The sequence below is a fragment of the Moschus berezovskii genome, chromosome 1 (genome assembly GCF_049115385.1).
Source record: "Moschus berezovskii isolate FMDL1 chromosome 1, NW_MosBer_1.0, whole genome shotgun sequence".
In the NCBI taxonomy this organism is placed as follows: domain Eukaryota; kingdom Metazoa; phylum Chordata; class Mammalia; order Artiodactyla; family Moschidae; genus Moschus; species Moschus berezovskii.
In genome coordinates this window covers 56823661-56848250 of record NC_142460.1, presented here as the reverse complement: position 1 = coordinate 56848250, position 24590 = coordinate 56823661, and positions in this window count along the sequence as shown.

The following is a 24590-nucleotide window of genomic DNA, read 5'->3' as shown; positions in this document are numbered from 1 at the left end:
AGCCAGTGGTTTAATTGTGTCGATGACTAACTTTCATTGTGCAAAGAACTTAATTACATACTGTGGTTCAGTTTCTATTTTGCAGGCAGCCGTTCAGCCATAAAAGAATGCTGTAGAAGTAAGTGGTAAAATGTAAAAGAAATTGAAAGCACATGATTGTAGTCAAGAAGCAAATAAGTAGCTTTCAAAGAAAAGCCAGAATACTTTAACTGGGAGCTGGATCGTACTCCTAAAACAAAGAAAACAGTTGGCAGCCAAGAAGAAATATTTTGTAATTTCATTTACTGTTCAACATTATAAAATTATTTGAACTTACTTTTGCTCTTTCTTTACTAGTCAATTAATGGAATTCATCAAGTGAAACAAAATTATTTTTTTAATGTCATATAATCTTTTAAAAGAATAATATTGTCCTTTGGAGGTATGTGGTTGTTGTCCATCTCCTGTCTTGTGAGATAATTACTTCAATTTTAAATATGTGATAGTGAATCCTTCAGGACTAACAGGACAGTTTTGCAATAATCCCCAGTTATTAAAGCAGTCAGGATTTAAAGATTTGGATAGCTTCTAAAACTTTATATTGTTTTACTGTTGAGTCGAGCTTGTAATATCAAGACACAATGTTGAAAATATTAGATGTCTGTCTGAAACAATACTGGCTTCAAACTATTAACTCTGAAATATATTTGAGTGACAATACTTATGTTAAGTAGAATATTTTAATCTGAGCATGATCTATGCTTTCTAGTTAAAGTAGACCTGAAGGCAGGGTAGACAATGCACCCTGCGTCTATAATTACTTTATTTTGATCCTTATGTTTAGTTTTAGTAAAAAGATAATAGTTTATTACAACTGAATTTCAAGAGTTTTAACACTTAACATTAGCCATTTAAATTTGTATTAATTTATAGTTTGGGGGGACTTAAGAAATCTTTTAGTTCATTTTTATACTGTCATTTTGTCTGCAATTTAAAACGTGTTGAAATTTAGCAAACACAGATGCTAAATAATAAATTCCCTGGAATTGTCTGAGTTCGGACAGGACAGAGGAAGCATTCATGAAGTATATGCAATAAGGCATGAAGAGTACTGATATTGACTTTGCAATCAAATGGGCCTAAAGTGTGAATTCTTATTCTGCTCTGTACTGACAGTGTAAACATGGATAGGACAATGCCTCTAAATTTTCATTTCTTCTTGTATCAACTTAAGATGTGTTATGCAGGGCTGATGTGAGCTTTACATAAGACAATACATATACAGTACTTCACACACAGTAAATGCTTAATACCCTTATATTGACTGGTTCCAGCCCTGGGCTATGTGCTACAATGCTGCTAATGACCTTTCTCATGAAGCATCTTAGGAAGGAAAGCCTTGTTATAACCATGAAAATAATACACTTATATTCTTGATTCAGAGGAATCAGGGAAATTCTGGACCCTGAAATCACATTTTATACTGTTTAGGAATTCACACATTTAGCTATTGAGTGTGAGATTTTTGAGAGGAAACAGTGTCAGACTTTAATTTTGGGGGGGCTCCAAAATCACTGTGGATGCTGATTGCAGCCATGAAATTAAAAGACGCTTGCTCCTTGGAAGGAAAGTTATGATCAACCTAGATAGTATATTAAAAAGCAGAGACATTACTTTGCCAACCAAGGTCCGTCTAGTCAAGGCTATGGTTTTTCCAGTGGTCATGTATGGATGTTAGAGTTGGACTGTGAAGAAAGCTGATCGCCGAAGAATTGATGATTTGAACTGTGGTGCTGGAGAAGACTCTTGAGAGTCCCTTGGACTGCAAGGAGATCCAACCAGTCCATTCTAAAGGAGATCAGTCCTGGGTGTTCATTGGAAGGACTGGTGCTAAACTGAAACTCCAATACTTTGGCCACCTCATGCGACGAGTTGACTCACTGGAAAAGACTCTGATGCTGGGAAGGATTGGGGGCAGGAGGAGAAGGGGACAACAGAGGATGAGATGGCTGGATGGCATCACCAACTCGATGGACATGAGTCTGAGTGAACTCCGGGAGTTGGTGATGGACAGGGAGGCCTGGCGTGCTGTGATTCAGGGGGTCGCAAACAGTCGGACACGACTGAGCGACTGAACTGAACTAGACTGAACATTGGTATATAATCTCAAGGATCAATTATATATATATTTTCTCTATAAAGTTAAGCAAGCTCTTTAAGTGGGTAGCAAAATATTGCCTGTTTTTTTTACTAGATTTTCTCTGGAGGCGAAGTGGCAAATGAAGGCTGATATTTAAAGACGAGTGAGTTAAGGACTGTGTCGATGAGGCGAACGTGTGTAAATCAGAGCACTGGAGTGCTGGCACTGGCGCTGTGTGCAATAATCTCTTTTGCCCCAAATGCACAGACGACTGAGGTTCACAAATTTAAGAGAAACCAGAAAATGAGAATGGGGCTTTCTTGGGCTTCCCTGGTAGCTCAGCTGGTAAGGAATCTGCCTGCATTGCGGGAGACTTGGGTTCCCTACCTGGTTTGGGAAGATCCCCTGGAGAAGGGGACGGCTACCGACTGCACTATTTTGGCCTGGAGAATTTCATGGACTATATAGTCAATGGGGTCACAAAGAGTCCAATGAGACTGAGTGACTTTCACTTTCACTTGGTGGGCCAGTGGTAAAGAATCTGCCTGCCATTGCTGGGGACACAGGTTGAATCCCTGGTCCAGGAAGATCCCACATGCCATGGGGCAAACTAAGCCCATGGGCTACAACTACTGAGCCCACATATCACAACTACTAAAGCCCCCAGAGGGTTGCAACAAGACAAACCACCACAGTGAGACGCCCACACACCACAATTAGAAGGTAGTTTCTGCTCACTGCAACTTGAAATAGCCCAGGTGCAGCAAACTGCAACATGAAATAGCCCAGGTGCAGCAACAGAGACTCAGCATGGCTATAAATAAGTAAATAAACAAATAATTTAACCCCCCTCCCCCCATACAACAACAGCAAAAATGAAAATGGCATAAAAAAGCATTTTGTTAACCATCTAAGCATTGGAAAAATAAAAAATTATATTTTTTTGTTTGCCGATGATAAAAGAGATGTGATCTAATATGGATATTAAGGATTTTAATATGTGTTTATTACTCAGTACTTGGTCAAATGGGCTTCCCTGGTAGCTCAACTGGTAAAGAATCCGCCTGCAAAGCAGGACACCCTAGTTTGATTCCTGGGTCAGGAAGATACCCTGGAGAAGGGATTGGCTATCCACTCTAGTATTCTTGGGCTTACATGGTGGCACAGCTGGTAAAAATCTGCTTCTAATGTGGGAGACTGGGGTTCAATCCCTGGATTGGGAAGATCCCCCGGAAGAGGGCATGGCAATCCACTCCAGTAGTTTTGCTTGGAAAATCCCCATGAACAGGGAAGCCTGGAAGGCTACATAGAGTCTATGGGGTCACAAAGAGTTGTACACAACTGAGTGACTAAGCACAGCAGAGCATTTGGTCAAATGGTGCAAAGTAATGGCATATTTTAACTTGAGTAATTTAGATCATTAACGTGGAGTAAATTTGCTAAAAGTAAAGGAGATCTACTATCAAGAAAGTTCCCTAAGGATGACAAAGGAATTATCCTTAACTGCTTCAAAAATCACAGAATATAGAATTTAAGATTCTGGAGATAGGATAAAAAATTTAAACTAAATCTTTGATTTTTACCTATGAAACCTTAGAGTTTTTAACATATAATCTTTTTGTCAATTATGCCTGAATTATAATCCAGCTAGAAACAAATAGGTGAATTTCATGTTTATTATATAAGAAACAGATTATAATTTCATGAAAATTTAGGAATTAAAAAGAACACATTGATTTATTTAAAAATTCATCTTAGATATACAGCAAGACATATGCTCTTAGCAAACTGTTCAATTACAGAAAGAAAGATAGATATCCTCTAAAAGATTTTATAGAAGAATGTGAAATTTGCCCCAAAATAAAAAAAGAACAAATATAGACCAGAATTGTTTACTGTAATAGAGTTCTAAATTGTTATTAAAGACACACATCAGAAGGAAATTCTCCAGGGAAAATTTGCTGAAGTCATCATCTAATCATATAATCAGTATAAGCAGGTCAAGAAAATACTCAAGATACTTGCCCTCTAGAAAGTTTGACCTAGAAGAATCCTTTTTTATTTTCTCTTATCTTAGAGGGTAATAACTTAGAGTTGGAAACACATCATCGCTGAGTATATAAAATGGAAACTGAGGATGAATGAACAGATAAATGTTATGGACCTAATATCACTAGATGAAAAGCCTTTAAGATAAATGACTTTAGCTTCTTTAATCCACTATGAATAATTCCAGTTGAGGTCTTAGCTTAGCTATTAAGAATTTTGTAGCACTGCTAATAAATGAATATAAACAAACGTGATGAAACAACAAAAATTTTAAGTACTTTTCTCTACTTTTTTTCAAAAATCTTCATTTCCCTATTTAATCAATCTTGAATTGCTAAAGAAAATCAGTAAGTCATCAGAGAATTGCTTTAAATGCCTTTGGTCTCCAGTCCTTCTTAAGAATGCATTATTAAAAAATCTGTAAGATGTGTTTCAAATATATACCCACACAGCCAGACAACCACTGACACCACAAAGAAAGTAAATGATCCAAAAGTGACTTGAACAGAGAGTTTTGTGCATCCTGCAGAAAGCTAAGGCTTTTCAACATATTTGTGGCTTCATTGCAGGAAGCAGACTTTTATTTGTTGATGAAGCTATTATGTATTTATGAAGTATTGCTCTTTCACCGAGGCCATGCACTATTTTTTTAAGTGTTGGTTTAAATATAGCATATTTAAATTCTTCATCAAAAAGTGGAAAACCAAAGATGAGATCAATCTCCCACCCTGTTTGGTAGCAAAAGTTGCCACCTCCAAGATCAGAGGACACAGTATGTTTCCATTTATAATTTCTGTATGCTTAAAACTTGGCTGTGAAAAGCCAAGTCTCTTTAAACTGATGGAATCTGGAGTAGAAACCATAGAATTGTCTGTATTTAAAAAAGAAGCGTTTCAAATACTTTAGTTGCTTCAGTGGAACTGAAACATCAAAATTCCAAGTTTCTTATAATCATATTTCCGTTCTTCTAAATTAAATATGTAATCTGACTATAATGCTGAAGATGAAGACAAATGTTTTTTAACTGTTTTTACATTATGCCTACTAGCCTAGAGAGGAATAATTTTCATCTTTTTTCTATTAAAAGATCTGATATATAAAAAGATGGTTTTCAACTGAATAGAAAATGTAGACTAACAGTATTTTAGCTTATAGACTCTACTTTGTAATTTGGTATATTAAGACCCCACGGACTATACAGTCCATGGAATTCTCTAGGCCAGAATACTGGAGTGGGTAGCCTTTCCCTTCGGAGAAGGCAATGGCAAGCCACTCCAGTACTCTTGCCTAGAAAATCCCATGGATGGAGGAGCCTGGTAGGCTGCAGTCCGTGGGGTCGCTAAGGGTCGGACACGACTGAGTGACTTCACTTTCACTTTTCACTTTCACACATTGGAGAAGGAAATGGCAACCCACTCTGGTGTTCTTGCCTGGAGAATCCCAGGGACCAGGGAGCCTGGTGGGCTTCCGTCTATGGGGTCACACAGAGTCGGACGCAACTGAAGTGACTTGGCAGCAGCAGCAGCAGCAGCCTTTCCCTTCTCCAGGGAATCTTCCCAACCCAGGGATGGAACCCAGGTCTCCTGCATTGTAGGCGGAGTCTTAACCAGCTGAGCCAACCAAGGAAGTCCAATTAAGAAATAGACTTACACAGTTTTCATTATAATATAAATATATATATATGTAATTCTATGATCAGACTGATATTTGTGGGTCTGTATGTGAATATGGGTGTACAAGCATTTACAACGTATTTAGAATTGGACAAATTGTATTATAGACTGGATTTGTGTAAATTTTTATTACCAATAATTCTCATACATGGGAGAATTGTATTTTCCCACTTTCCCAAAGTTAGGTATAGCTTTGGACTTCACTTTGCCAATAAAATATGCCTTTAAGGAGGTACACAATTTTTTCCTTTTTCTTTCCCTATTGCCCAGATCTAAGAAGCCAAATATTTAAGTTGGAACAGTTACAGAATACTGAGTGAATGAAGTCGCTCAGTCATGTCCAACTCTTTGTGACACCATGGACTGTAGCGCACCAGGCTCCTCTATCCATGGGATTCTCCAGGCAAGAATACTGGAGTGGGTTGCCATTTCCTTCTCCAGGGGATCTTCCTGACCCAGGGATCGAACCTGGGTCTCCTGCATTGCAGGCAGATGCCTTAACCTCTGAGCCACCATACTAGATCCTTCTTATTGAGTCTTTACATGGAAGACAGTTGGAGAGTTTTCCAGACCCATAGATGACATTATATTACATATAAGTAGCACTTTGTCATCTTAAGGATCTGCATTTGTATAATGTTTATTATATAAGCATATTCTAGACTATTATAATCTCTGGCAGCAATTTTCAAGCATTTGAAATAATTCTCATCATTGGTCAAAATGTTTTAGTATGCACTCCATCATATATTTGTTTCAAATTTCATAGCTTATTGTTTATATGTTTTGTGTATTATAAGATATAATTACAGAGTTTAAAAAAAAGATAAAATAATGACTAAATTCAGTTTTCTAATACTTTTCCCTCACTCCAATCTTTTGTCTTTGCTCCTTGATTATCTGCATTCCACTTAGAGATCACTGATTCAGAATTTAGTGGGATTGATATAGAAAACAAGTGGAAAATTCATTATAAAATATTAAGAGACCCTCTAGTTTGGGATTCTACTCATTAAATCTCCTCTCAATAGAAAAATGTGTTTCAAAGTGTGCCTCAGAACCATGAGTGCCTTCCTCTACACTACTGTATTAGGTTCACTACTTGATCCTTATATGTTTTAAAGTGTTATAAGTTTTGCCTTAAAGTGATCTGGAATAAAAAAATAAAAAATAAAAATTTAGATTTTACTCTGTTGCAAATACCTGAAGATGATACTATAGATACTATTGAGATTTTTGTGTGTTACATTTCTACACTTGTCAGTAATGGCTAATTTGAAGCTGAAGTTGTAAAACAGCATTCCATGTAAACAGAAATTTTTCTGGAAATAATCTTAATTAAAGTATCATTAACAGAGGAAATAAAAAGTCCTAAATTCAAGCTAATAAAATCATTTTATGAAACGGCAGTAGAAGATAAAAGTCTAAGAAATTTGAAGTACACAAGCACTTGCCACATATGAGATATATGTGGGGGAAAAAAAAAAAGAAACTATAAGGGTATGTAAGGATATGTTGCATAAAGCCATGGCAACTCACTCCAGTATTCTTGCCAGGAGAATCCCATGGACAGAGGAGCCTGGTAGGCTACAGTCCATAGGGTCGCTAAGAGCTAGACATGACTGAAGCGACTTTGTATGAAGAATCTGTAAGTTTAAAAAATGGCAGTTGTTACCTATTGTTTACTGAGTTTACATGTAGGTGCATTCCACTATATAATGTTCAATGAAGAGGCTTACTATTGAATATGATGAAAAATGTAGACAGAATCTTAAATTAATGAATGGAAACTTAATTAGATTCTCTTCATTAAGATTATTTTCAGTTTTTAAAGCTTTGCCAAACAATTTAACAGTCAAGTTAAGATCAACTCTGAAAAAACTTACTAATTGTGACCCAAAGGAAAGTTCTAAATAAGTGATCTTTCTCCAGCAAAGACTTGAGGTAAATGTTGATTTTTGAAAATTCTACAACATAGAGCCGTCTTTTCATTTATTCAATACTCTTTACAAAATTTCTTCCTCTCATCTTCAAACCCTGCATCATGTCTGGAACTTTCTAGGCACTTAACAAATATTTGTTCAACTGAGTTATGCAGAAATCATAGAGATTTCCATCTCTCATCTGGTGTGACTTAAGACTGACCTAGGATGTCAGGAGGATCACATTAATCAGAAGCAAGAGAGAATATCAATCAGAATGGCCTTTTGGTGGGGGGGATGGAGCAGCAAGTGGTTACCTGTGACTGGCTTCCTGACCCATGGCACAAAACTGGTAAAGGGAATGGGCAAACTTCACTGGATTCTAGTGACAAAGACTGTATAACATTCCTGTCATCAACTCTGCCACACTCAGGTGCTTCAGAGCAGAGGGGCACCCCAGATGAGCAAGAGCCAACAGAAGGGCAAGAGCTGTTGCACAGGTCTATGAATGACTCAAAGTCCAAGTGTTAGGGCTATAGACAGCCTAGAGATCTGAAGTTGTTCTGTGTGCAATGGGAGAGTCACCTTAAATTGAGTGCCACCGCTATTTCAGCAACCCAATTTGAGTACCAGTATATGTGCCATCCTGCCAGCTCAACTGATCCCAAATACTGCAGGAGAATTGGAAAGATTTGAGAAAGACACTCCAAAGCTCAAAGAGCCCCTTCGGTGAGGGCCTGGTGCAAGGACCCCACTAACCTGGATGTAAGGGTAGTATTGATCTGAATCAAAATCTCCTGGGGTACTTGTTAAATATGCACATTTCTTAGTCCACTCTAGACATACTGAATAAGAACCTATGTGGAAAGATTTGAAAGTTTACCTTTAGTAAGCTTCGGGTTATTTTAAGGGATACTGATGGTTGAGAGTCACTGGTTGAATTTATAAGATGTATAGATTATACAATCTGGCTCACTAGTGCTTACTCAGATTGATAGCTCATTTACCACTCAAAATCTTTGAATTTTCATGGCTGACCTGTCAGGTTAGATGGAACCACTTTCTATTCCCCAAATTGCATGAATTTTTATATAGTCATGCTTTTTTCACTGTATTTCCCTGGCATAGATTATTTATCCAATTTTATATGTGTTATATTTTAGCTCATACTTGATGGCACATCATCTATAATTCCTTTTCATGTTTGTGTGTCTTTTGTTCATTTTATAAAAACTTATTTTTTTATGTATATCTTTTCTTCAGATTTGAACTTTGAATGCAGGAAAAGCCTGTTTTTTTATTTCAATCATAGGTGCTCAGCTAATGGACAATTCAATGCCAATTCAAGCTTAGTTTTTGATTTTCCTTTTGGGTAAAAAACTCTTCCAGAAGAGTTTAGCAATTATTTTACTTCTAAAACCAAGTCCCAGTCATAGAAAAGAGCTTAGAAATACAAATGACCCATAGCCTGGCCATTAAAATTGACATGGATTCAATTTTAGAGTCAGAGCTATTGACATCACAGAGTGATTTAGCATAAGGAAAAAAAAAGCAGATCTAGATATTTCCCAAGTGGTAGTAAATAAACTGTGTTCTGATAATAGGGACTGATCTAAGATGGGAGAAAGTGGCTAATGTATGTACCCAAGTCTGCAGTGAAGAAATAGGTGTCTTTTGGTTCTGAATGCATTCATCATACTATATACATAGTATATAGTATACTATGTAAGTATACTATACATACAGTATAGTATTATACTTACAATGTAATTTCTATCACACAGCCTGAGGATAAGAAAAGTCAATTCATGTGGAAGAAACTTGGAGCTAAAGTGCCAAACACCACTGATAACATTAACCAGAATTTTGTAACACACAAAGGGAAAACTAAGATGTTTTGAGCATAATAATTGGTCCTAGAAGATTATTTTGCAAATCCTAAATCCCTAGGGAATTTAGAATGCAATGAAAAGCTGCACCAAAAGTGGTCAGCATATATTTCAGGGGTAGTGAGAAAAATAAGCCTCATTGAGAGTTGGAGTCTGTGTATCAAGTATGAGTGTGTGCTAAGTCACTTTGTGTCCAAATATTTGCGACCCTTATGAACTAGCCCACCAGTCTCCTCTGTCCATTGGATTCTCCAGGCAAGAATACTGGAGTGTGTTGCTGTGCTCTCCTCTAGGGAATCTTCCTTATCCAGGGATCAAACCCATGTCTCTTATGTCTCCTGCGTTGGCAGGTGTATTTCTCATCACTAGCGCCACCTGGGAAGCCCCATATCATATATAGTTAGGCACGACTGAGTCAAATGAATGAGTAGTAATTGACATGTGTCCTTGTGATTAAAACTGTATTTTTCAATTGAAAAAAAAATCCCTTCAAAATCACATTAACCATGTCCATTTATCAACGGACACATTGATGACACGATGTGTCACATTATGAGAACTTTACAAAATCAAGAAATTTTATCTGACTCATGAAAGTTATTAGAACTCTGGACAAATTCACAAGTTAAATGGAGGAAATGGTTTTATTCTGTACTAGTTTAATAAAACACTAGCAGGGTAATTCTGAATTAGAAGCTCGCATGTATGTTAGTCTTGAGTTTATTATCCTTTTCAGTAGAGAATTTCACCCATAGCTCCTGAAAATCGAGCAGCTGGTTGCAGTTGATTGATGCGTATGTTTTATGAAAACAACGAACCGCAAATGAGCTCAATTATTGCAGTTGATTCTGTTTCATTCACTGCCTGATGCAAAGATTCCATCTGTAACTGTCATTGAAACTGTAACCCCCACTTCAACTCTGGAAGATATCACACATTTCTGAGAAAAATCCTTTCACATGACTCTTACTTCTATTAAATATATGTTCACAGTGCCTTAAAGTTACAGAATAAAAGTGTTAGCAGTCAGGAAGGGCCCCTTTCTCTAAAATGTTATTATAATTTATTCCCTATACACAGTTGCTTTTGAAAGTCTTGGAACTTAATGTCACACTCTCCAAAAAGGAAACCAAAATTAGAAGGGGAGTTAGGAAATGGTACTTTAAATCCCTTGGAAGTCACTCCAGGTGAAGGGGAGGTACTTGCAATAGTGAGAGGAGGTGCCACAGTAATGGCTGCCTGCCTGTTTGTCTGTAACTCTGTAATCAGAAGCAGCAATTGGTGATCAGATCATAGGTTCCTTATATTTAGAGGACAGAGTTCTCATTGTCCATCCTTGCTCTCCCAAGTTGCAAGCAAGCCACGGTGGGGAAATGTGTACATGATTGTGGGTATGGAATGAGTAACCACTTCCAAACTGACAGCTGAAATTGAGAAAAATTAACATGTTTTAACAACGAAGCCTTCCCTGAAATTTGCAAGCCTTCAATAGACTCCAGAGTTCCAAACTAGTTTTATCAGGCAGATTGATCCTTTGTAATTATTATAGGGGAAGAAAGTTTGATTCCTAATGCTTCTAAGTCTACCATCTTCTCAGAAATGCTATTTCTCTGGTATTTCAAAGTTTGGATTTAGTTTGGATTACTAACATCTCACATGCTGGTTAAGTAATGTTCAAAATTCTCCAAGCTGGGCTTTAACAGTATGTAAACCATGAACTTCCTGATGTTCAAGCTGGTTTTAGAAAAGGAGGAACCAGAGATCAAATTGCAAACATCCGCTGGATCATTGAAAAAGCAAAAGAGTTCCAGAAAAACATCTATTTCTGCTTCATTGACTATGCCAAAGCCTTTGACTGTGTGGATCACAATAAACTGTGGAAAATTCTGAAAGAGAGGACATACCAGACCACCTAACCTGCCTCTTGAGAAACTTGTATGCAGGTCAGGAAGCAACAGTCAGAACTGGACATGGAACAACAGACTGGTTCCAAATAGGAAAAGGAGTAGGAAAGGCTGTATATTGTCACCTTGATTATTTAATTTATATGCAGAGTACATCATGAGAAATGCTGGGCTGGATGAAGCACAGGCTGGAATCAAGATCGCTGGGAGAAATATCAATAACCTCAGATATGCAGATGATACCACCCTTACGGCAGAAAGTGAAGAGGAACTAAAAAGCCTTTTGATGAAAGTGAAAAAGGAAAGAGAAATAGTTGATTTAAAGCTCAACATTCAAAAACCAAGATCATGGCATCTGGCCCAATTATTCATGGCAAATAGATGGGGAAACAATGGAAACAGTGATGGACTTTATTTTTGGGGGCTCCTAAATCACTGCAGAATGTGACTGCAGCCATGAAATTAACAACAACAGCAAAAAAACTTGCTCCTTGGAAGACAAGCTATGATCAACCTAGAGAGCATATTAAAAGTCAGAAACATTACTTTGCCGACACAGGTCGGTCTAGTCAAAGTTATAGGTTTTCCAGTAGTCATGTATGGATGTAAGAGTTGGACTATAATGACAGCTGAGCACGGAAGCATTGATGCTTTTGAACTGTCATGTTGAAGAAGACTTTTGAGAGTCCCTTGGACTTCAAGGAGATCAAACCAGTCTATCCTAAAGAAATGAAACCTGAATATTCTTTGGAAGGACTGATGCTGAAGCTGAAACTCTAATACTTTGGCCACCTGATGTGAAGAACTGACTCACCAGAAAAGACCCTGATGTTGGGAAAGATTGAAGGTGGGAGGAGAAAGGGACGAAAGAGGATAAGATGATTGGATGACATCGCTGACTCAATGGATGAGTTTGAGCAAGTTCCAGGAGATGGTGAAGGACAAGAAAGCCTTGTGTGCTGCAGTCCACGGGGTCACAAAGAATTGGACACAAATGAACAACTGAACAACAACCATGATTTAATAAGTCAAAAATGACTCAGAAACATGTGTGTTGCATTTCATTGGAACTTTCCCAGAATCAAAAGTTAAGAAAGAGAAGTTTTTGCAAATTAACTTGTATTTTTCTAACTATAATTATTTAATTTTTTTTAGAGTTAAAAGGCAAAACACAGTTGATTTCACACATTCAAAATTACTGGAATATATTTTTAAGATATTCCCTTTGAAGGTGTGGCACAGGTAGGCTTTTCTCCTGTCTGTTAGTAATCTCCCTGAAGTCTTTGATCAAGTCATTACTATTACTGAAACTCCATCTGGTTCTAAAACCTTCCCATACTACTCAATTTCAATAAGTAAACTCCTAAATGTAGAAATCTTAGGTCTTGCAAAGTTTTAAAGTTTAGCATGTAATGCCAAGCTCCCAGGATAGCTACTTACCATGAATCAATAGTGATGACAAATCACTTTTATTTAATTCATCTTGGGAATCAACTCTTTTAAAATAAAACATATAATCCTTTCCAAAATATTTTATAAACTGTGTCCATGTACTAAAGGGAACTAGAGATTTGGGGCAATTATCTGGATGAGTTCAGTTTTAAATTTCTCTTGCATGGATCAAGATACTTAACAGAGCCAAAGTGTACTTCAGACTTCACTTATTCTAGGAATAAAACAAGTGAATTAGCCTTTACTGACTAGACTTTTGGAAAAAAGTTTTCCTGTGACCCATGGAAGAAAGTAGAAATTTAGCTCAGATCGTACTGTGCTTTCAAAATGAAACAACTCAGATAAACTTCAACACATTCAATTGCCTAGCCTATATCTGCAACCTTCTATATCATCAAGATAGTACTAATGCTAATGCTAATGATGCTGAGTGTCCCAGAATTTTATTAACAGCATTTGCATTAACATTTTTGTTTAGGAAGGCAAGAAATTTCTCCAAAGCTCTTTGGAAAATACATCTAATAGGAAATAAAGAAGAAAAAGAGAACAGAATTTTCTTAATATTTTTAATAAATAGAATTTTAATATGTTAGTAAAAGTGTCATTTTTACACCTGATAAGAATATCAAATCCCTTATAATTATAGAGTGGATGTGACGAATAGATTCAAGGGATTAGATTTGATAGAGTACCTGAAGAACTATGGATGGAGGTTCATGACATTGTACAGGAGGCAGAAATCAAGACTATTTCCAAGAAAAAGAAATGCAAAAGGTAAAAAGGTTGTCTGAGGAGGCCTTACAAATAGCTGAGAAAGAAGAGAAGCTAAAGGCAAAGGAGAAAGGGAAAGATATACCCATCTGAATGCAGAGTTCTGAAGAATAGCAAGGAGAAATAAGAAAGACTTGCTCAGTCATCAATGCAGAGAAATAGAGGAATACAATAGAATGGTAAAGACTAGAAATTGCTTCAAGAAAATTAGAGATATCAAGGAAATATTTCACACAAAGCTGGGCACAATAAAGGACAGAAACTGTATGGACCTGACAGAAGCAGACGATATAAAGAAGAGGTGGCAAGAATACACAGAAAAACTATACAAAAAAGATCTTAATGACCCAGATAACCACAATGGTGTGATCACTCACCTAGAACCAGACATCCTGCAGTCTGAACTGAAATGGGCGTTAGGAAGCATCACTATGAACAAAGCTAGTGGAGGTGATGGAATTCCAGTTGAGTTATTTCAAATCCTAAAAGATGATGTGAAAGTGCTGCACTCCATATACAAGCAAATTTGGAAAGCTCAACAGTGGCCACAGGACTGGAAAAAGATCAGTTTTCATTCCAATCCAAAAGAATGGTAATGCCAAAAAATGTTCAAACTACCACACAATTGCACTCATCTCACATGCTAGCAACTTAATGCACAAAATTCTCCAAGCCAGGCTTCAGCAGCAGGTGAACTGTGAACTGCCAGATGTTCAAGCTTGATTTAGAAAAGCCAGAGGAACCAGAGATCAAATTGCCAATGTCTGCTGGATCATCGGAAAAGCAAGAGAGTTCCAGAAAAACATCTACTTCTGCTTTGTTGACTATGCCAAAGCCTTTGACTGTGTTCAGTTCAGTTCAGTCACTCAGTCGTGTCTGACTCTTTGCGACCCCATGAATCACAGCATGCCAGGCCTCCCTGTCCATCACCAACTCCAGGAGTTCACTCAGACTCATGTCCATCGAGTCGGTGATGCCATCCAGCCATCTCATTCTCTGTGTGGATCACAACAAAATGTGGAAAATTCTTCAGGAGAAGAATATCAGACAACCTTACTTGCCTCCTGAGAAATATGTATGTAGGTCAAGAAGCAACAGTTAGAACAAGACATAAAACAACAGACTGGTTCCAAATTGGGAAAGGAGTAAGTCAAGGCTGGATACTGTCACCCTGCTTATTTAATTTATATGCAGAGTACATCATACGAAATGCCACGATGAATGAAGCACAAGCTGGAATCAAGATTGCCGGGAGGAATATCAATAACCTCAGATATGCAGATGACACCACCTTTATGGCAGAAAGTGAAGAACTGAAAAACCTCTTGATGAAAGGGAAAGAGGAGAGTGAAAAATTTAGGCTTTAAAACTCAATATTCAGAAAAATAAGATCATGGCTTCTGGTTCTATCATTTCATGGCTTGACTGTTGCCACTGGCCCTGGCTAGTTCTTTATTCCTCATGTCTTGCTTTATCCTGTACCTAAATGAAAATAATCTGTGTATTTAAAAAGATGAATTTTGTTGATGCTAAATTTATAAGAATGCAGGGCTTCTTACAGACTATTGTTGGGCTTGGGTGAAGACTATTGGAAGAACACTGAGACTAAGATCTTATTATCTGAAAAGGTAGAAAGTGTATGCAGAAGTCAACAGAATTCTGTAAAGCAATCTTCCTTCAATTAAAAAGTAAATTAATTTAAAAAAGAGAATATGACTCAGAGATTTGCAAAGTAGTGTAGGTTCATAGGAAGACAAGAAAAAGAAATGGAGAACTGTAGAGCATATGGGGAAGAAATGAGCATAGGAAATAAAAATAAGTGTTAATGCAAGTAAGGATGCATAAAAAGAAGTTCCAAAGACACTGAGTGTTTTTGGTCAGGTGAAGCATCCAATGTAAAGTCACCCAAAATTTTAACCCAGTTGTATTTGAAGCCTTGCCAAAGAAATAAGAATGATTGCCTAACCTACTGTGGGTGGGGCTGAAGTCGGAGAGAGTTGTAAAGTCACCTTACGTTAAATCAAAATTTGAATGAAAGTGAATTCATATGTTAGTGTTTCTGAAAAGTTTGTAGTCCATGATTCTTCATAATTTAGATAACTGCTTCATCTCAAATGAATGGGTGATTGACTGTGTAATAAATATTCTTTTGGGAATTGTTTTGGAGAAATAGGAAGGAGAGTATAGAGAAGATAAAACTGGCTCTAGTTCTTTTTGCTTCCCCAGTCAATCACCTATGTATAATTGTATTACAAGAAAAGGTAGTAAAACAGAATTTCTTGGCTCAAAAAAACCCAATAAATCATATGATGCAAACCACAGCCAGATTGTTTCCCTCTTTCCTTAATTTATTTCCTAATGTTATTCCTTCATTAACTTACTCAGTCCATAAGTACCTATTGATTATTTACTATGTTGTGGCAGACATTGTGTTCAATTCAGTCACTTAGTCATGTCCAACTCTTTGTGACCCCATGGACTGCGGCATGCCCAGGCCTCCTTGTCCTTCACCAACTCCCAGAGCTTACTCAAACTTATGTCCACAGTGTCAGTAATGCCATCCAACCATCTCATCCTCTGTCGTGGCCTTCTTCTCCTGCCTTCAATCTTTCCCAGCATCAGGGTCTTTTCAAATGAGTTAGTTCTTCATATCAGGTGGCCAAAACATTGGAGTTTCAGCTTCAGCATCAGTTCTTCCAGTGAACACCGAAGACTGATTTCCTTTAGGATGGACTGGTTGGATCTTCTTGCTGTCCAAGGGACTCTCAAGAGTCTTCTCCAACACCACAAATCAAAAGCATCAATTCTTTGCTGCTCAACTTTCTTTATAGTCCAACTGTCACATCTATATGTGACTACTGGAAAAGCCATAGCTTTGACCAGATGGACCTTTGTTTACACTGTGTTAGGCACTGAGAGTAGAATGTTGAATGGAAACTAATACACGTTCCCTGATGTTTGGGGCATAACATTTCAAAGAAGGAGAGTCACAAAGTGAATCAAGAAACAGATTCGTTTTTAATTGTAATAAGTGTTTTGTTGGATAAGGAAGAGTGGGAATAACAAGAACCTAGTTTAGACAAGCTGGCCATGAAGACATGTTCTATTTAGAATCTCTGAGACTATTAATTTGAACAAGTAACAATGAACCTCACAAGACTTGGTGGTGGAAGTACACAGTTTGCAACACAAACTTTTTTTTAAAATCTTTGCGCTGTATTTTTTTTTGAAAATACTTAAGCATAAACCACGAGGTGCAATCCTAACTCCACTTATATCCAATTCTTTGCCTACTCCACATCTGCTAACAAACAGTTGAATTTTCATGAGAAAATTGTGTCACAAAGGTGGTCAACCTTGAAACCATGACCAGGAACTGTAAATGGGCTCCTGATACTGTAAACTAATAAAACTACACTTTCTAATCCTCCCATTCTTCTATCTCCTTAAAGACTTCATACTCCTCTTACTTCCTAACCCTTCAATACTTCTTACTCACTTTCACTTTAAGTGGATGACTTTGCTTCTTACATCACTGAGAAAATGAAAAGATTCAGCACAGAACTTTCATAAGGTCCAAGTACATCAACTCAATGTTGGTGTCTCCAAGGTATAGTAGAAATAATTGTCTAGAGGTGAAAATGATAGTACTCAAGACAATTATTTAGGGAGCTCCCCTTCAGGCATCACAGGCTTGTCATGGCCAAGGGGCTTGCATAATTCAATGAAGTTATGGACATGCCATGCAGGGGAACTCAAGTCAGAAGGGCCACAGTGAAGAGTTTTGACAAAACGTGGTCCACTGGAGAAGGAAGTGGCAACCCACTCCAGTATTCTTCCCTGGGGAATGCCATGGAGAGTATGAAAAGGCAAAATGACAAAATGACCTCAGTTTGTTTCCAAGCCAAGCTATTAAAAATCACAGTAATCCAAGTCTATGTGTCAGCCACTGATGCTGAGGAAGCTGAAGTTGACTGATTCTATGAAGACCTACAACAACTGCTAGAAACAACACCATAAAGAGGTATCCTTTTCATCATAGGGGATTGGAACACAAAAGTAGGAAGCCAAGAGATACCCAGAATAGCAAGCAAGTTTGGGCTTGACTACAAAATGAGGCAAAGGCTAACAGTTTTGTCAAGAAAGCACACTGTTAATAGAAAATACACTTTTCTAACAACCCAAGAGACAGCTCTAAACATGGACATCCCTAGATGATCAACACCAAAATCAAAATGATTATGGCCTTTGTAGCCAAAGATGGAGAAGCTCTAAACAGGCAGCAAAAACAAGACCTGGAGCTGACTGTGATTCAAATCATGAGCTCCTTATTGCAAAATTCAGTCTTAAATTGAACAAAGTAGGGAAAACCACTAGGCCATTCAGTTCAGTTCAGTTCAGTCGCTCCGTCGTGTCTGACTCTTCGTGACCCCATGAATCACAGCACGCCAGGCCTCCCTGTCTATCACCAACTCCTGGAGTTCACTCAAACTCATCTCCATTGAGTTGGTAATGCCATCCAGCCATCTCATTCTCTGTCGTCCCTGTCTCCTCCCACCCCCAATCCCTCCCAGCATCAGAGTCTTTTCCAGTGAGTCAACTAGTCGCATGAGGTGGCCAAAGTATTGCAGTTTCAGTTTCAGCATCAGTCCTTCCAATGAACACCCAGGATTGATCTCCTTTAGAATGGACTGGTTGGATCTCCTTGAAGTCCAAGGGACTCTCAAGAGTCTTCTCCAACACCACAGTTCAAAAGCATCAATTCTTCGGCGATCAGCTTTCTTCACAGTCCAACTCTCACATCCATACATGACCACGGGAAAAACCATAGCCTTAACTAGATGGACCTTTGTTGGCAAAGTAAGGTCTCTGTTTTTGAATATACTATCTAGGTTGGTCATAACTTTCCTTCCAAGGAGTAAGCGTCTTTTAATTTCATGGCTGCAATCAGCATCTGCAGTGATTTTATATTCTAAATCAAATCCCTTATGCTTATATAATGGAAATGGCGTATAGATTCAAGAGATTAGATCTGGTAGAGAAAATGCCTGAAGGACTATGGATGGAGGTTCATAACATTGTGCAGGAGATGGTGACCAAAACCATCCCAAAGAAAATGAAGTGCAAGAAGGCAAAAGTGGTTGTCTGAGGAGGCTTTACAAATAGCTGAGGAAAAAAGAGAAGTGAAAGACAGAGGACAATGGGAAAGACATACCCAACTGAGTGCAGAGTTCCAGAGAAGAGCAAGGAGATAAAAGAAGGCCTTCTTAGATGGACAATGCAAAGAAATAGAGGGAAACAATAAAATGGAGAACACTAGAGACCTCTTCAGGAAAACTGGAGATATCAAGGAAAAATTACATGCAAGGATGGGCATGATAAAGGACAGAAACAGTAAGGACCTAACAGAAGCAGAAGAGATTTAGAAGAGGTGGTAAGAATACACAGAAAAGCTATACAAAAAAGGTCTTAATGACCCAGGTAACCACGATGGTATAGTCACGCACCTAGAACCGGACATCCTGGAATGTTAACTCAAGTACACCTTAGGAAGCATTAGTATGAACAAAACTAATGGAGGTGATGGAATTCTGGAAGGGTTATTTAAAATACTAAAAGATAATGCTATTAAAGTGTTGCACTTAATATATTAGCAAATTTGGAAAACTCAGTGATGGCCACTAGACTAGAAAAGGTCAATTTTCATTCCAATCTCAATGAAGAGCAATGCCAAAGAATATTCAAACTACTGTACAATTGTGCTCATTTCAAATGCCAGCAAAATTATGCTCAAAATCCTTCAAGCTAGGTTTCAGTAGTACATGAACCAAGAAACTCCAGATGTACAAGCTGGGTTTTGAAGAGGCAGAGGAATCAGAGATCAAAATCCCAACATTCATTGGATCATGGAGAAAGTAAGTGAGTTCCTGTATAACATCTACTTTTGTTTCATTTACTATGCTAAAGTCTTTGACTGTGTGAATCATAGCAAACTGGGTATTTCTGTCTTCTGAGAAACGTGTATGCTGGTCAAGAAGCAAAATTTAGAACTTGGCATGGAACAATTGACTGGTTCAAAATTGGGAAAGGAATATGATAAGGCTATATATTGTCACCCTGATTATTTATCTTGTATGCAGAGTACATCATGTGAAATTCTGGGCTGGAAGAATTACAAGCTGAAATCAAGATTTCCAGGAGAAATGTCAACAACCTCAGATATGCAGATGATACCACTTTAGTGGCAGAAAGTGAAGAGGAACTAAAGATCCTTTTGATGAGGGTGAAAAAGGAAAGTGAAAGAGCTGCCTTCAAACTCACCATTCAAAGAACTAGGATCATGGATCTAGACCCATTATTTATGTCAAATAGAAGGAGGAAAAGTGGAAGCAGTGGCAGATTTTATTTTCTTGGGCTCCAAAATCACTTTGGACAGTGACTGCAGCCATAGAATTAAAAGAAGCTTGCTCCTTAAAAAGAAAGCTGTGACAAAGTTAAACAGCATATTAAAAAGCAGAGACGTCACTTTGCCATTAAAGGTCCGTATAGTTGAAACTATAGTTTTTCAAGCAGTCACATATGGATGTGAGATTTGGACCATAAAGAAGGCTGAGTACTGAAGAATTAATGCTTTTGAATAGTGAGAAGGCTCTTGAGAGTACCTTAGCAAGGAGTTCAAGCCAGTTAATATTCAGTCCTGAATCATCATTGGAAGGACTGTTGTTGAAGCTGAAGCTGCCAATATTCTGGGAAACCTTCTGCAAAGAACTGACATTGGAAAAGACCCCAATGCTGGGAAAGATGGAAGACAATAGGAGAGGCAGACAGCAGATGATGATATGGTTAGCTAGCATCACCCACTCAATGAACATGAAATTGAGCAAATTCCAGGAGACAGTGGAGAACAGCGGAGCCTGGCATGCTGTGGTTCACGGGGATGCCAAGAGTCAGACACGACTTAGTGACTGAACAGCTACAACAATTTACAAAGGTGACATAGCCTTACTCCTATGTGAAAGGCCTACATTTTTCTTTTTTTTTCTCTTTTTTTTTATTGGAGGCTAATTATTTTACAATATTATATTGGTTGGTTTTGCCATACATTGACATGAATCCGCGCTGAGTGTACATGAGTTCCCCTTCCTGAACCACCCTCCCACCTCCCTCCTCCCTTTATCCTCCCTCTGGGTCATCCCCGCACACCAGTCCCGAGCATCCTGTGCAAGGGTCAAAATCTAGATCCTTTAGTTAATGTGAACCGTTGGCCCTTGGCTGCTTCTGTTGCCTAACCAAATCACAATATGTGCTGTCTCAACCCTCAGAACAGAAAGGCATCATCCATCTTGGAGCCCTGGAGGGAAGATAGTTGACCTTCTCCATGCTACAGGAAGAAATCAAATTGCTTTATGCACCTATGTGCTCTTAGATTCTGAGAAGGATTTAATCCAAAACTTTTTCATTGCCAATGACTACCTGGTGGCCAGATTGTGGAAGAAAAACCATAATGCCCTCACTTATTCAAACTTCCAGAGACTATTTGTCCAAAGTACGGAGCAATCACTACAATGCTAAATAAGCTGAAAATAATTTGCATAAAATAGATTTGCTTTTGTTTGTTCTGAAATTATAATATCTACTCACATGGAGAAAAACCATGGAGAGAAAAGGTTCTGTGGAAATGACTACTATTGGGAAACTGTTGGAGGAACTGGATCTCAGAAAACACAGGACTCTACCTAACTTTTTTTTTCCCTTTTTTCTTTAAATTAATTTATTTTAATTGGAGGCTAATTACTTTACATTATTGTATTGGTTTTGCCATACATTGACATGAATCTGCCCCAGGTGTACATCTTGAACCCCCCTCCCACCTCCGTCCCCATCCCATCCCTCTGGTTCATCCCAATACACCAGCCCCGAGCATCCTGTATCATGCATTGAACCTGGTCTTCCTAAATTTAAGTGTATGGTTCATGGAAAAGAGCATTAAAAGCTAGTAGAATCAACTTCTTGAGGAAAATACGTGGAAGGCTTCTTATATAAAGTAGGTCACAAAATATTGTATTCTTTTGGTTTCATATAAAATTTCCATGAAGTGAAAATAAAAGTCGCTCCGTTATGTATGACTCTTTGTGACCCCATGGACTATACAGTCCATGGACTTCTCCAGGCCAGAATACTGGAGTGGGTAGCCTTTCCCTTCTCCAAGGGATCTTCCCAACCCAGGGATCAAACCCAGGTCTCCAGCATTGCAGGAGGATTCTTTACCAGCTGAGCCACAAGTCCAGTAATACAGCTTATATCGTGTTACCCCATTCTCTCTTTTTTCTATCTCACCTTCCCCACACAATGGCCCTTCAAAACAAATAGGGAGGATATTATAAGCCCATCTGGGTTTCACCTCATCAACATGCACGGATATCCTTTACTGAACAATTTCCATGTAAGGCTAATGCTTACATCTGCAGGAGAAGCTTTCTCAGCCAGCCTAGAGATTTAAAGGATGAACTGTGTTTCTAAAACAAGATCTCTGGTAATTTATTTATTTTTCTTTCTGTTCAGTCTCCAATTCTTCAAGAAGTTAGACCTACCTGGAACCCCAAACTTTCAGCTCTACCAACTTCCCCAGACAGAGCTGAGCTGGATGATGTTTTAGGCTAGACGGGCTTTCTGAACACTTTACTATATTAGAGAACAGAGTGAGGAAGAGATAAAGCACTGGATAGACGCAGTAGAGATTAAAGGATCTTCTTGAGGAGAGGGCATCCTATGTGAGCAGGCATCACACTCCTTTTTGGGGTGGGGGGAAAGCTTCAATTTTCATAATATAATTGCTCTGGGAAATTTTGGCAAAAGAAAAATTTTCTACAACTGTCAATTCAACCTTTGTCTATTATTCTATAGAAAAGAACTTTCTATGGAGTACATCTTCCATGTCATTTGTAGGTCATGTTTGCACAGCTAATCCACCTGTGTTTATTTGGCAATTCCAATGTTTGTTTAATCATGATGTGCCAAGAAGGAAAACTAAAAACGTGTAGAGAAAATTGCAAAGTGACAAAAAAAGAGAATAAAGAGATTCTTAGACTGACCCATAATAACCTATGGAAGAGCATTTTACATGGCACTGTCAGTGATTTCTGAAGAATGCCAAGGACTCTTTTTTTTCCTCGACATTGACAAACTGGGGAGTTCTGGGTTCATGAGAATGAGTTACCACTTGCATACTAAGTTTATAGCCTGTCTCTGGTGCAGCTTTTATCAAAGATGTTAGGCAGAAAGAATGCTCTGTCTCTCTCTTTCTCATTGTATTTATCTCCATTGTATTCCCACATGTGTTGTTAGTAGAGAAAATATAATTATTTATCACTGTAATTTTGCTTTCAGCAAGTTCTAATTATAGCACCTCGGCACAGAGAATACTGAAAGATTTTTGTTGTTGAGCAGCTCATGGGAAAGGCTGAATTATTCTTGTTTCATCAACTATTGTAGAAAAGTTCAAATGAGAGAGGACTGAAATTTCTCCCAATATGTACAATGAGCTATTAGTTGAAATAAGGTCATTCATTTCACTTTTTGTTGTTTCTCTATTGTTAAGTGGCATTGTATTGCATCCATTGCATTCACTCCAAACATACGTATATCATGACTTTTAAATAATGTGTAAATTCTGAATGTTATTCATTATCCATTGAATTTAAAGGTTAAAACAATTTTGTTTAAAACACAGATATTTTTATTTTTTTGGACTGAATGACTTGGAAAGAAAATTGACTTAACATTTCCCTGATGATGTTTAATTGTCCTTACTACTGTATCTAATTTATAAAATTGTGTGTGTGCTAATCTCTGCTAAAGGCTAGAGATTATGGCAGAATATTCTATTATTTTTGAGATTATTATACCAAATCACATACCATATACAAGACTGACTGTTAATGAACATATCTCAAATAAAAAAAAGAAATTGAAAAGTAGACTGAAACTGAAAATGGAATACTGAATGTGAAATCTGACCTAACTGAATAAGAATTTTCAAAGAGAAATGTCACCTAAAATGACTATTATTTCTATTAGATTTTATGTGCATTTTATGTATCTCTAATTAATTTTGTCTTTTAATGTAATCTTAAAAATAACCTGGCCTAGTTTTGTTTTTGTGCTTTTGGAGAAGAGAGGAATGATAATTTTTTTTTTTTTTGAAGTGTGGGTTTCAGATAAATGCATTTTCTTCATCGAATAGAGTGGTCAAATTGAAGACTAGATAGAGAAATCATAGGCAGCTGAGGGGTAGGAGAATTAAGGTCTTAATGAGTAGGAATTTAGCAATGGCCCTTTGATAGAGAACTCAAGATATACTGCCATCAAGACTTTTAGTTACCTACTCTCTTTAAGGGTTTTTCTGGGAACCAGAATTAATTAGCAACTGAAATTCCTGAGCAAAAACCTAAAAGCTGTCCTTTTCATAGGTTATTTTCTTATAACAAAATGTTAGATTAAGATGCCTCTCTGATGTCTCTTTATGCTTTTAGTTTCCTGATATTTGTCAACCTTTGTTAACTGTGAAATTCACCAACTGATGCTTTTGTTAAAGGCCAGATTACCATACTCCATATTAACCTCTCAGTTTAATTTATGTTAAATTACATTTTCTACTATATCACATAAAATATAAGATTTCACTTTGCTAACTTTATTTTGGCTTTACCCATTAAACCAGCCCTTATCATTCATGTATAAATTCCAGGAATATTTTTGTCTCATTCATGTGTAATAATTTAAAATGCATACTCCATATCAGAAATTTGTAG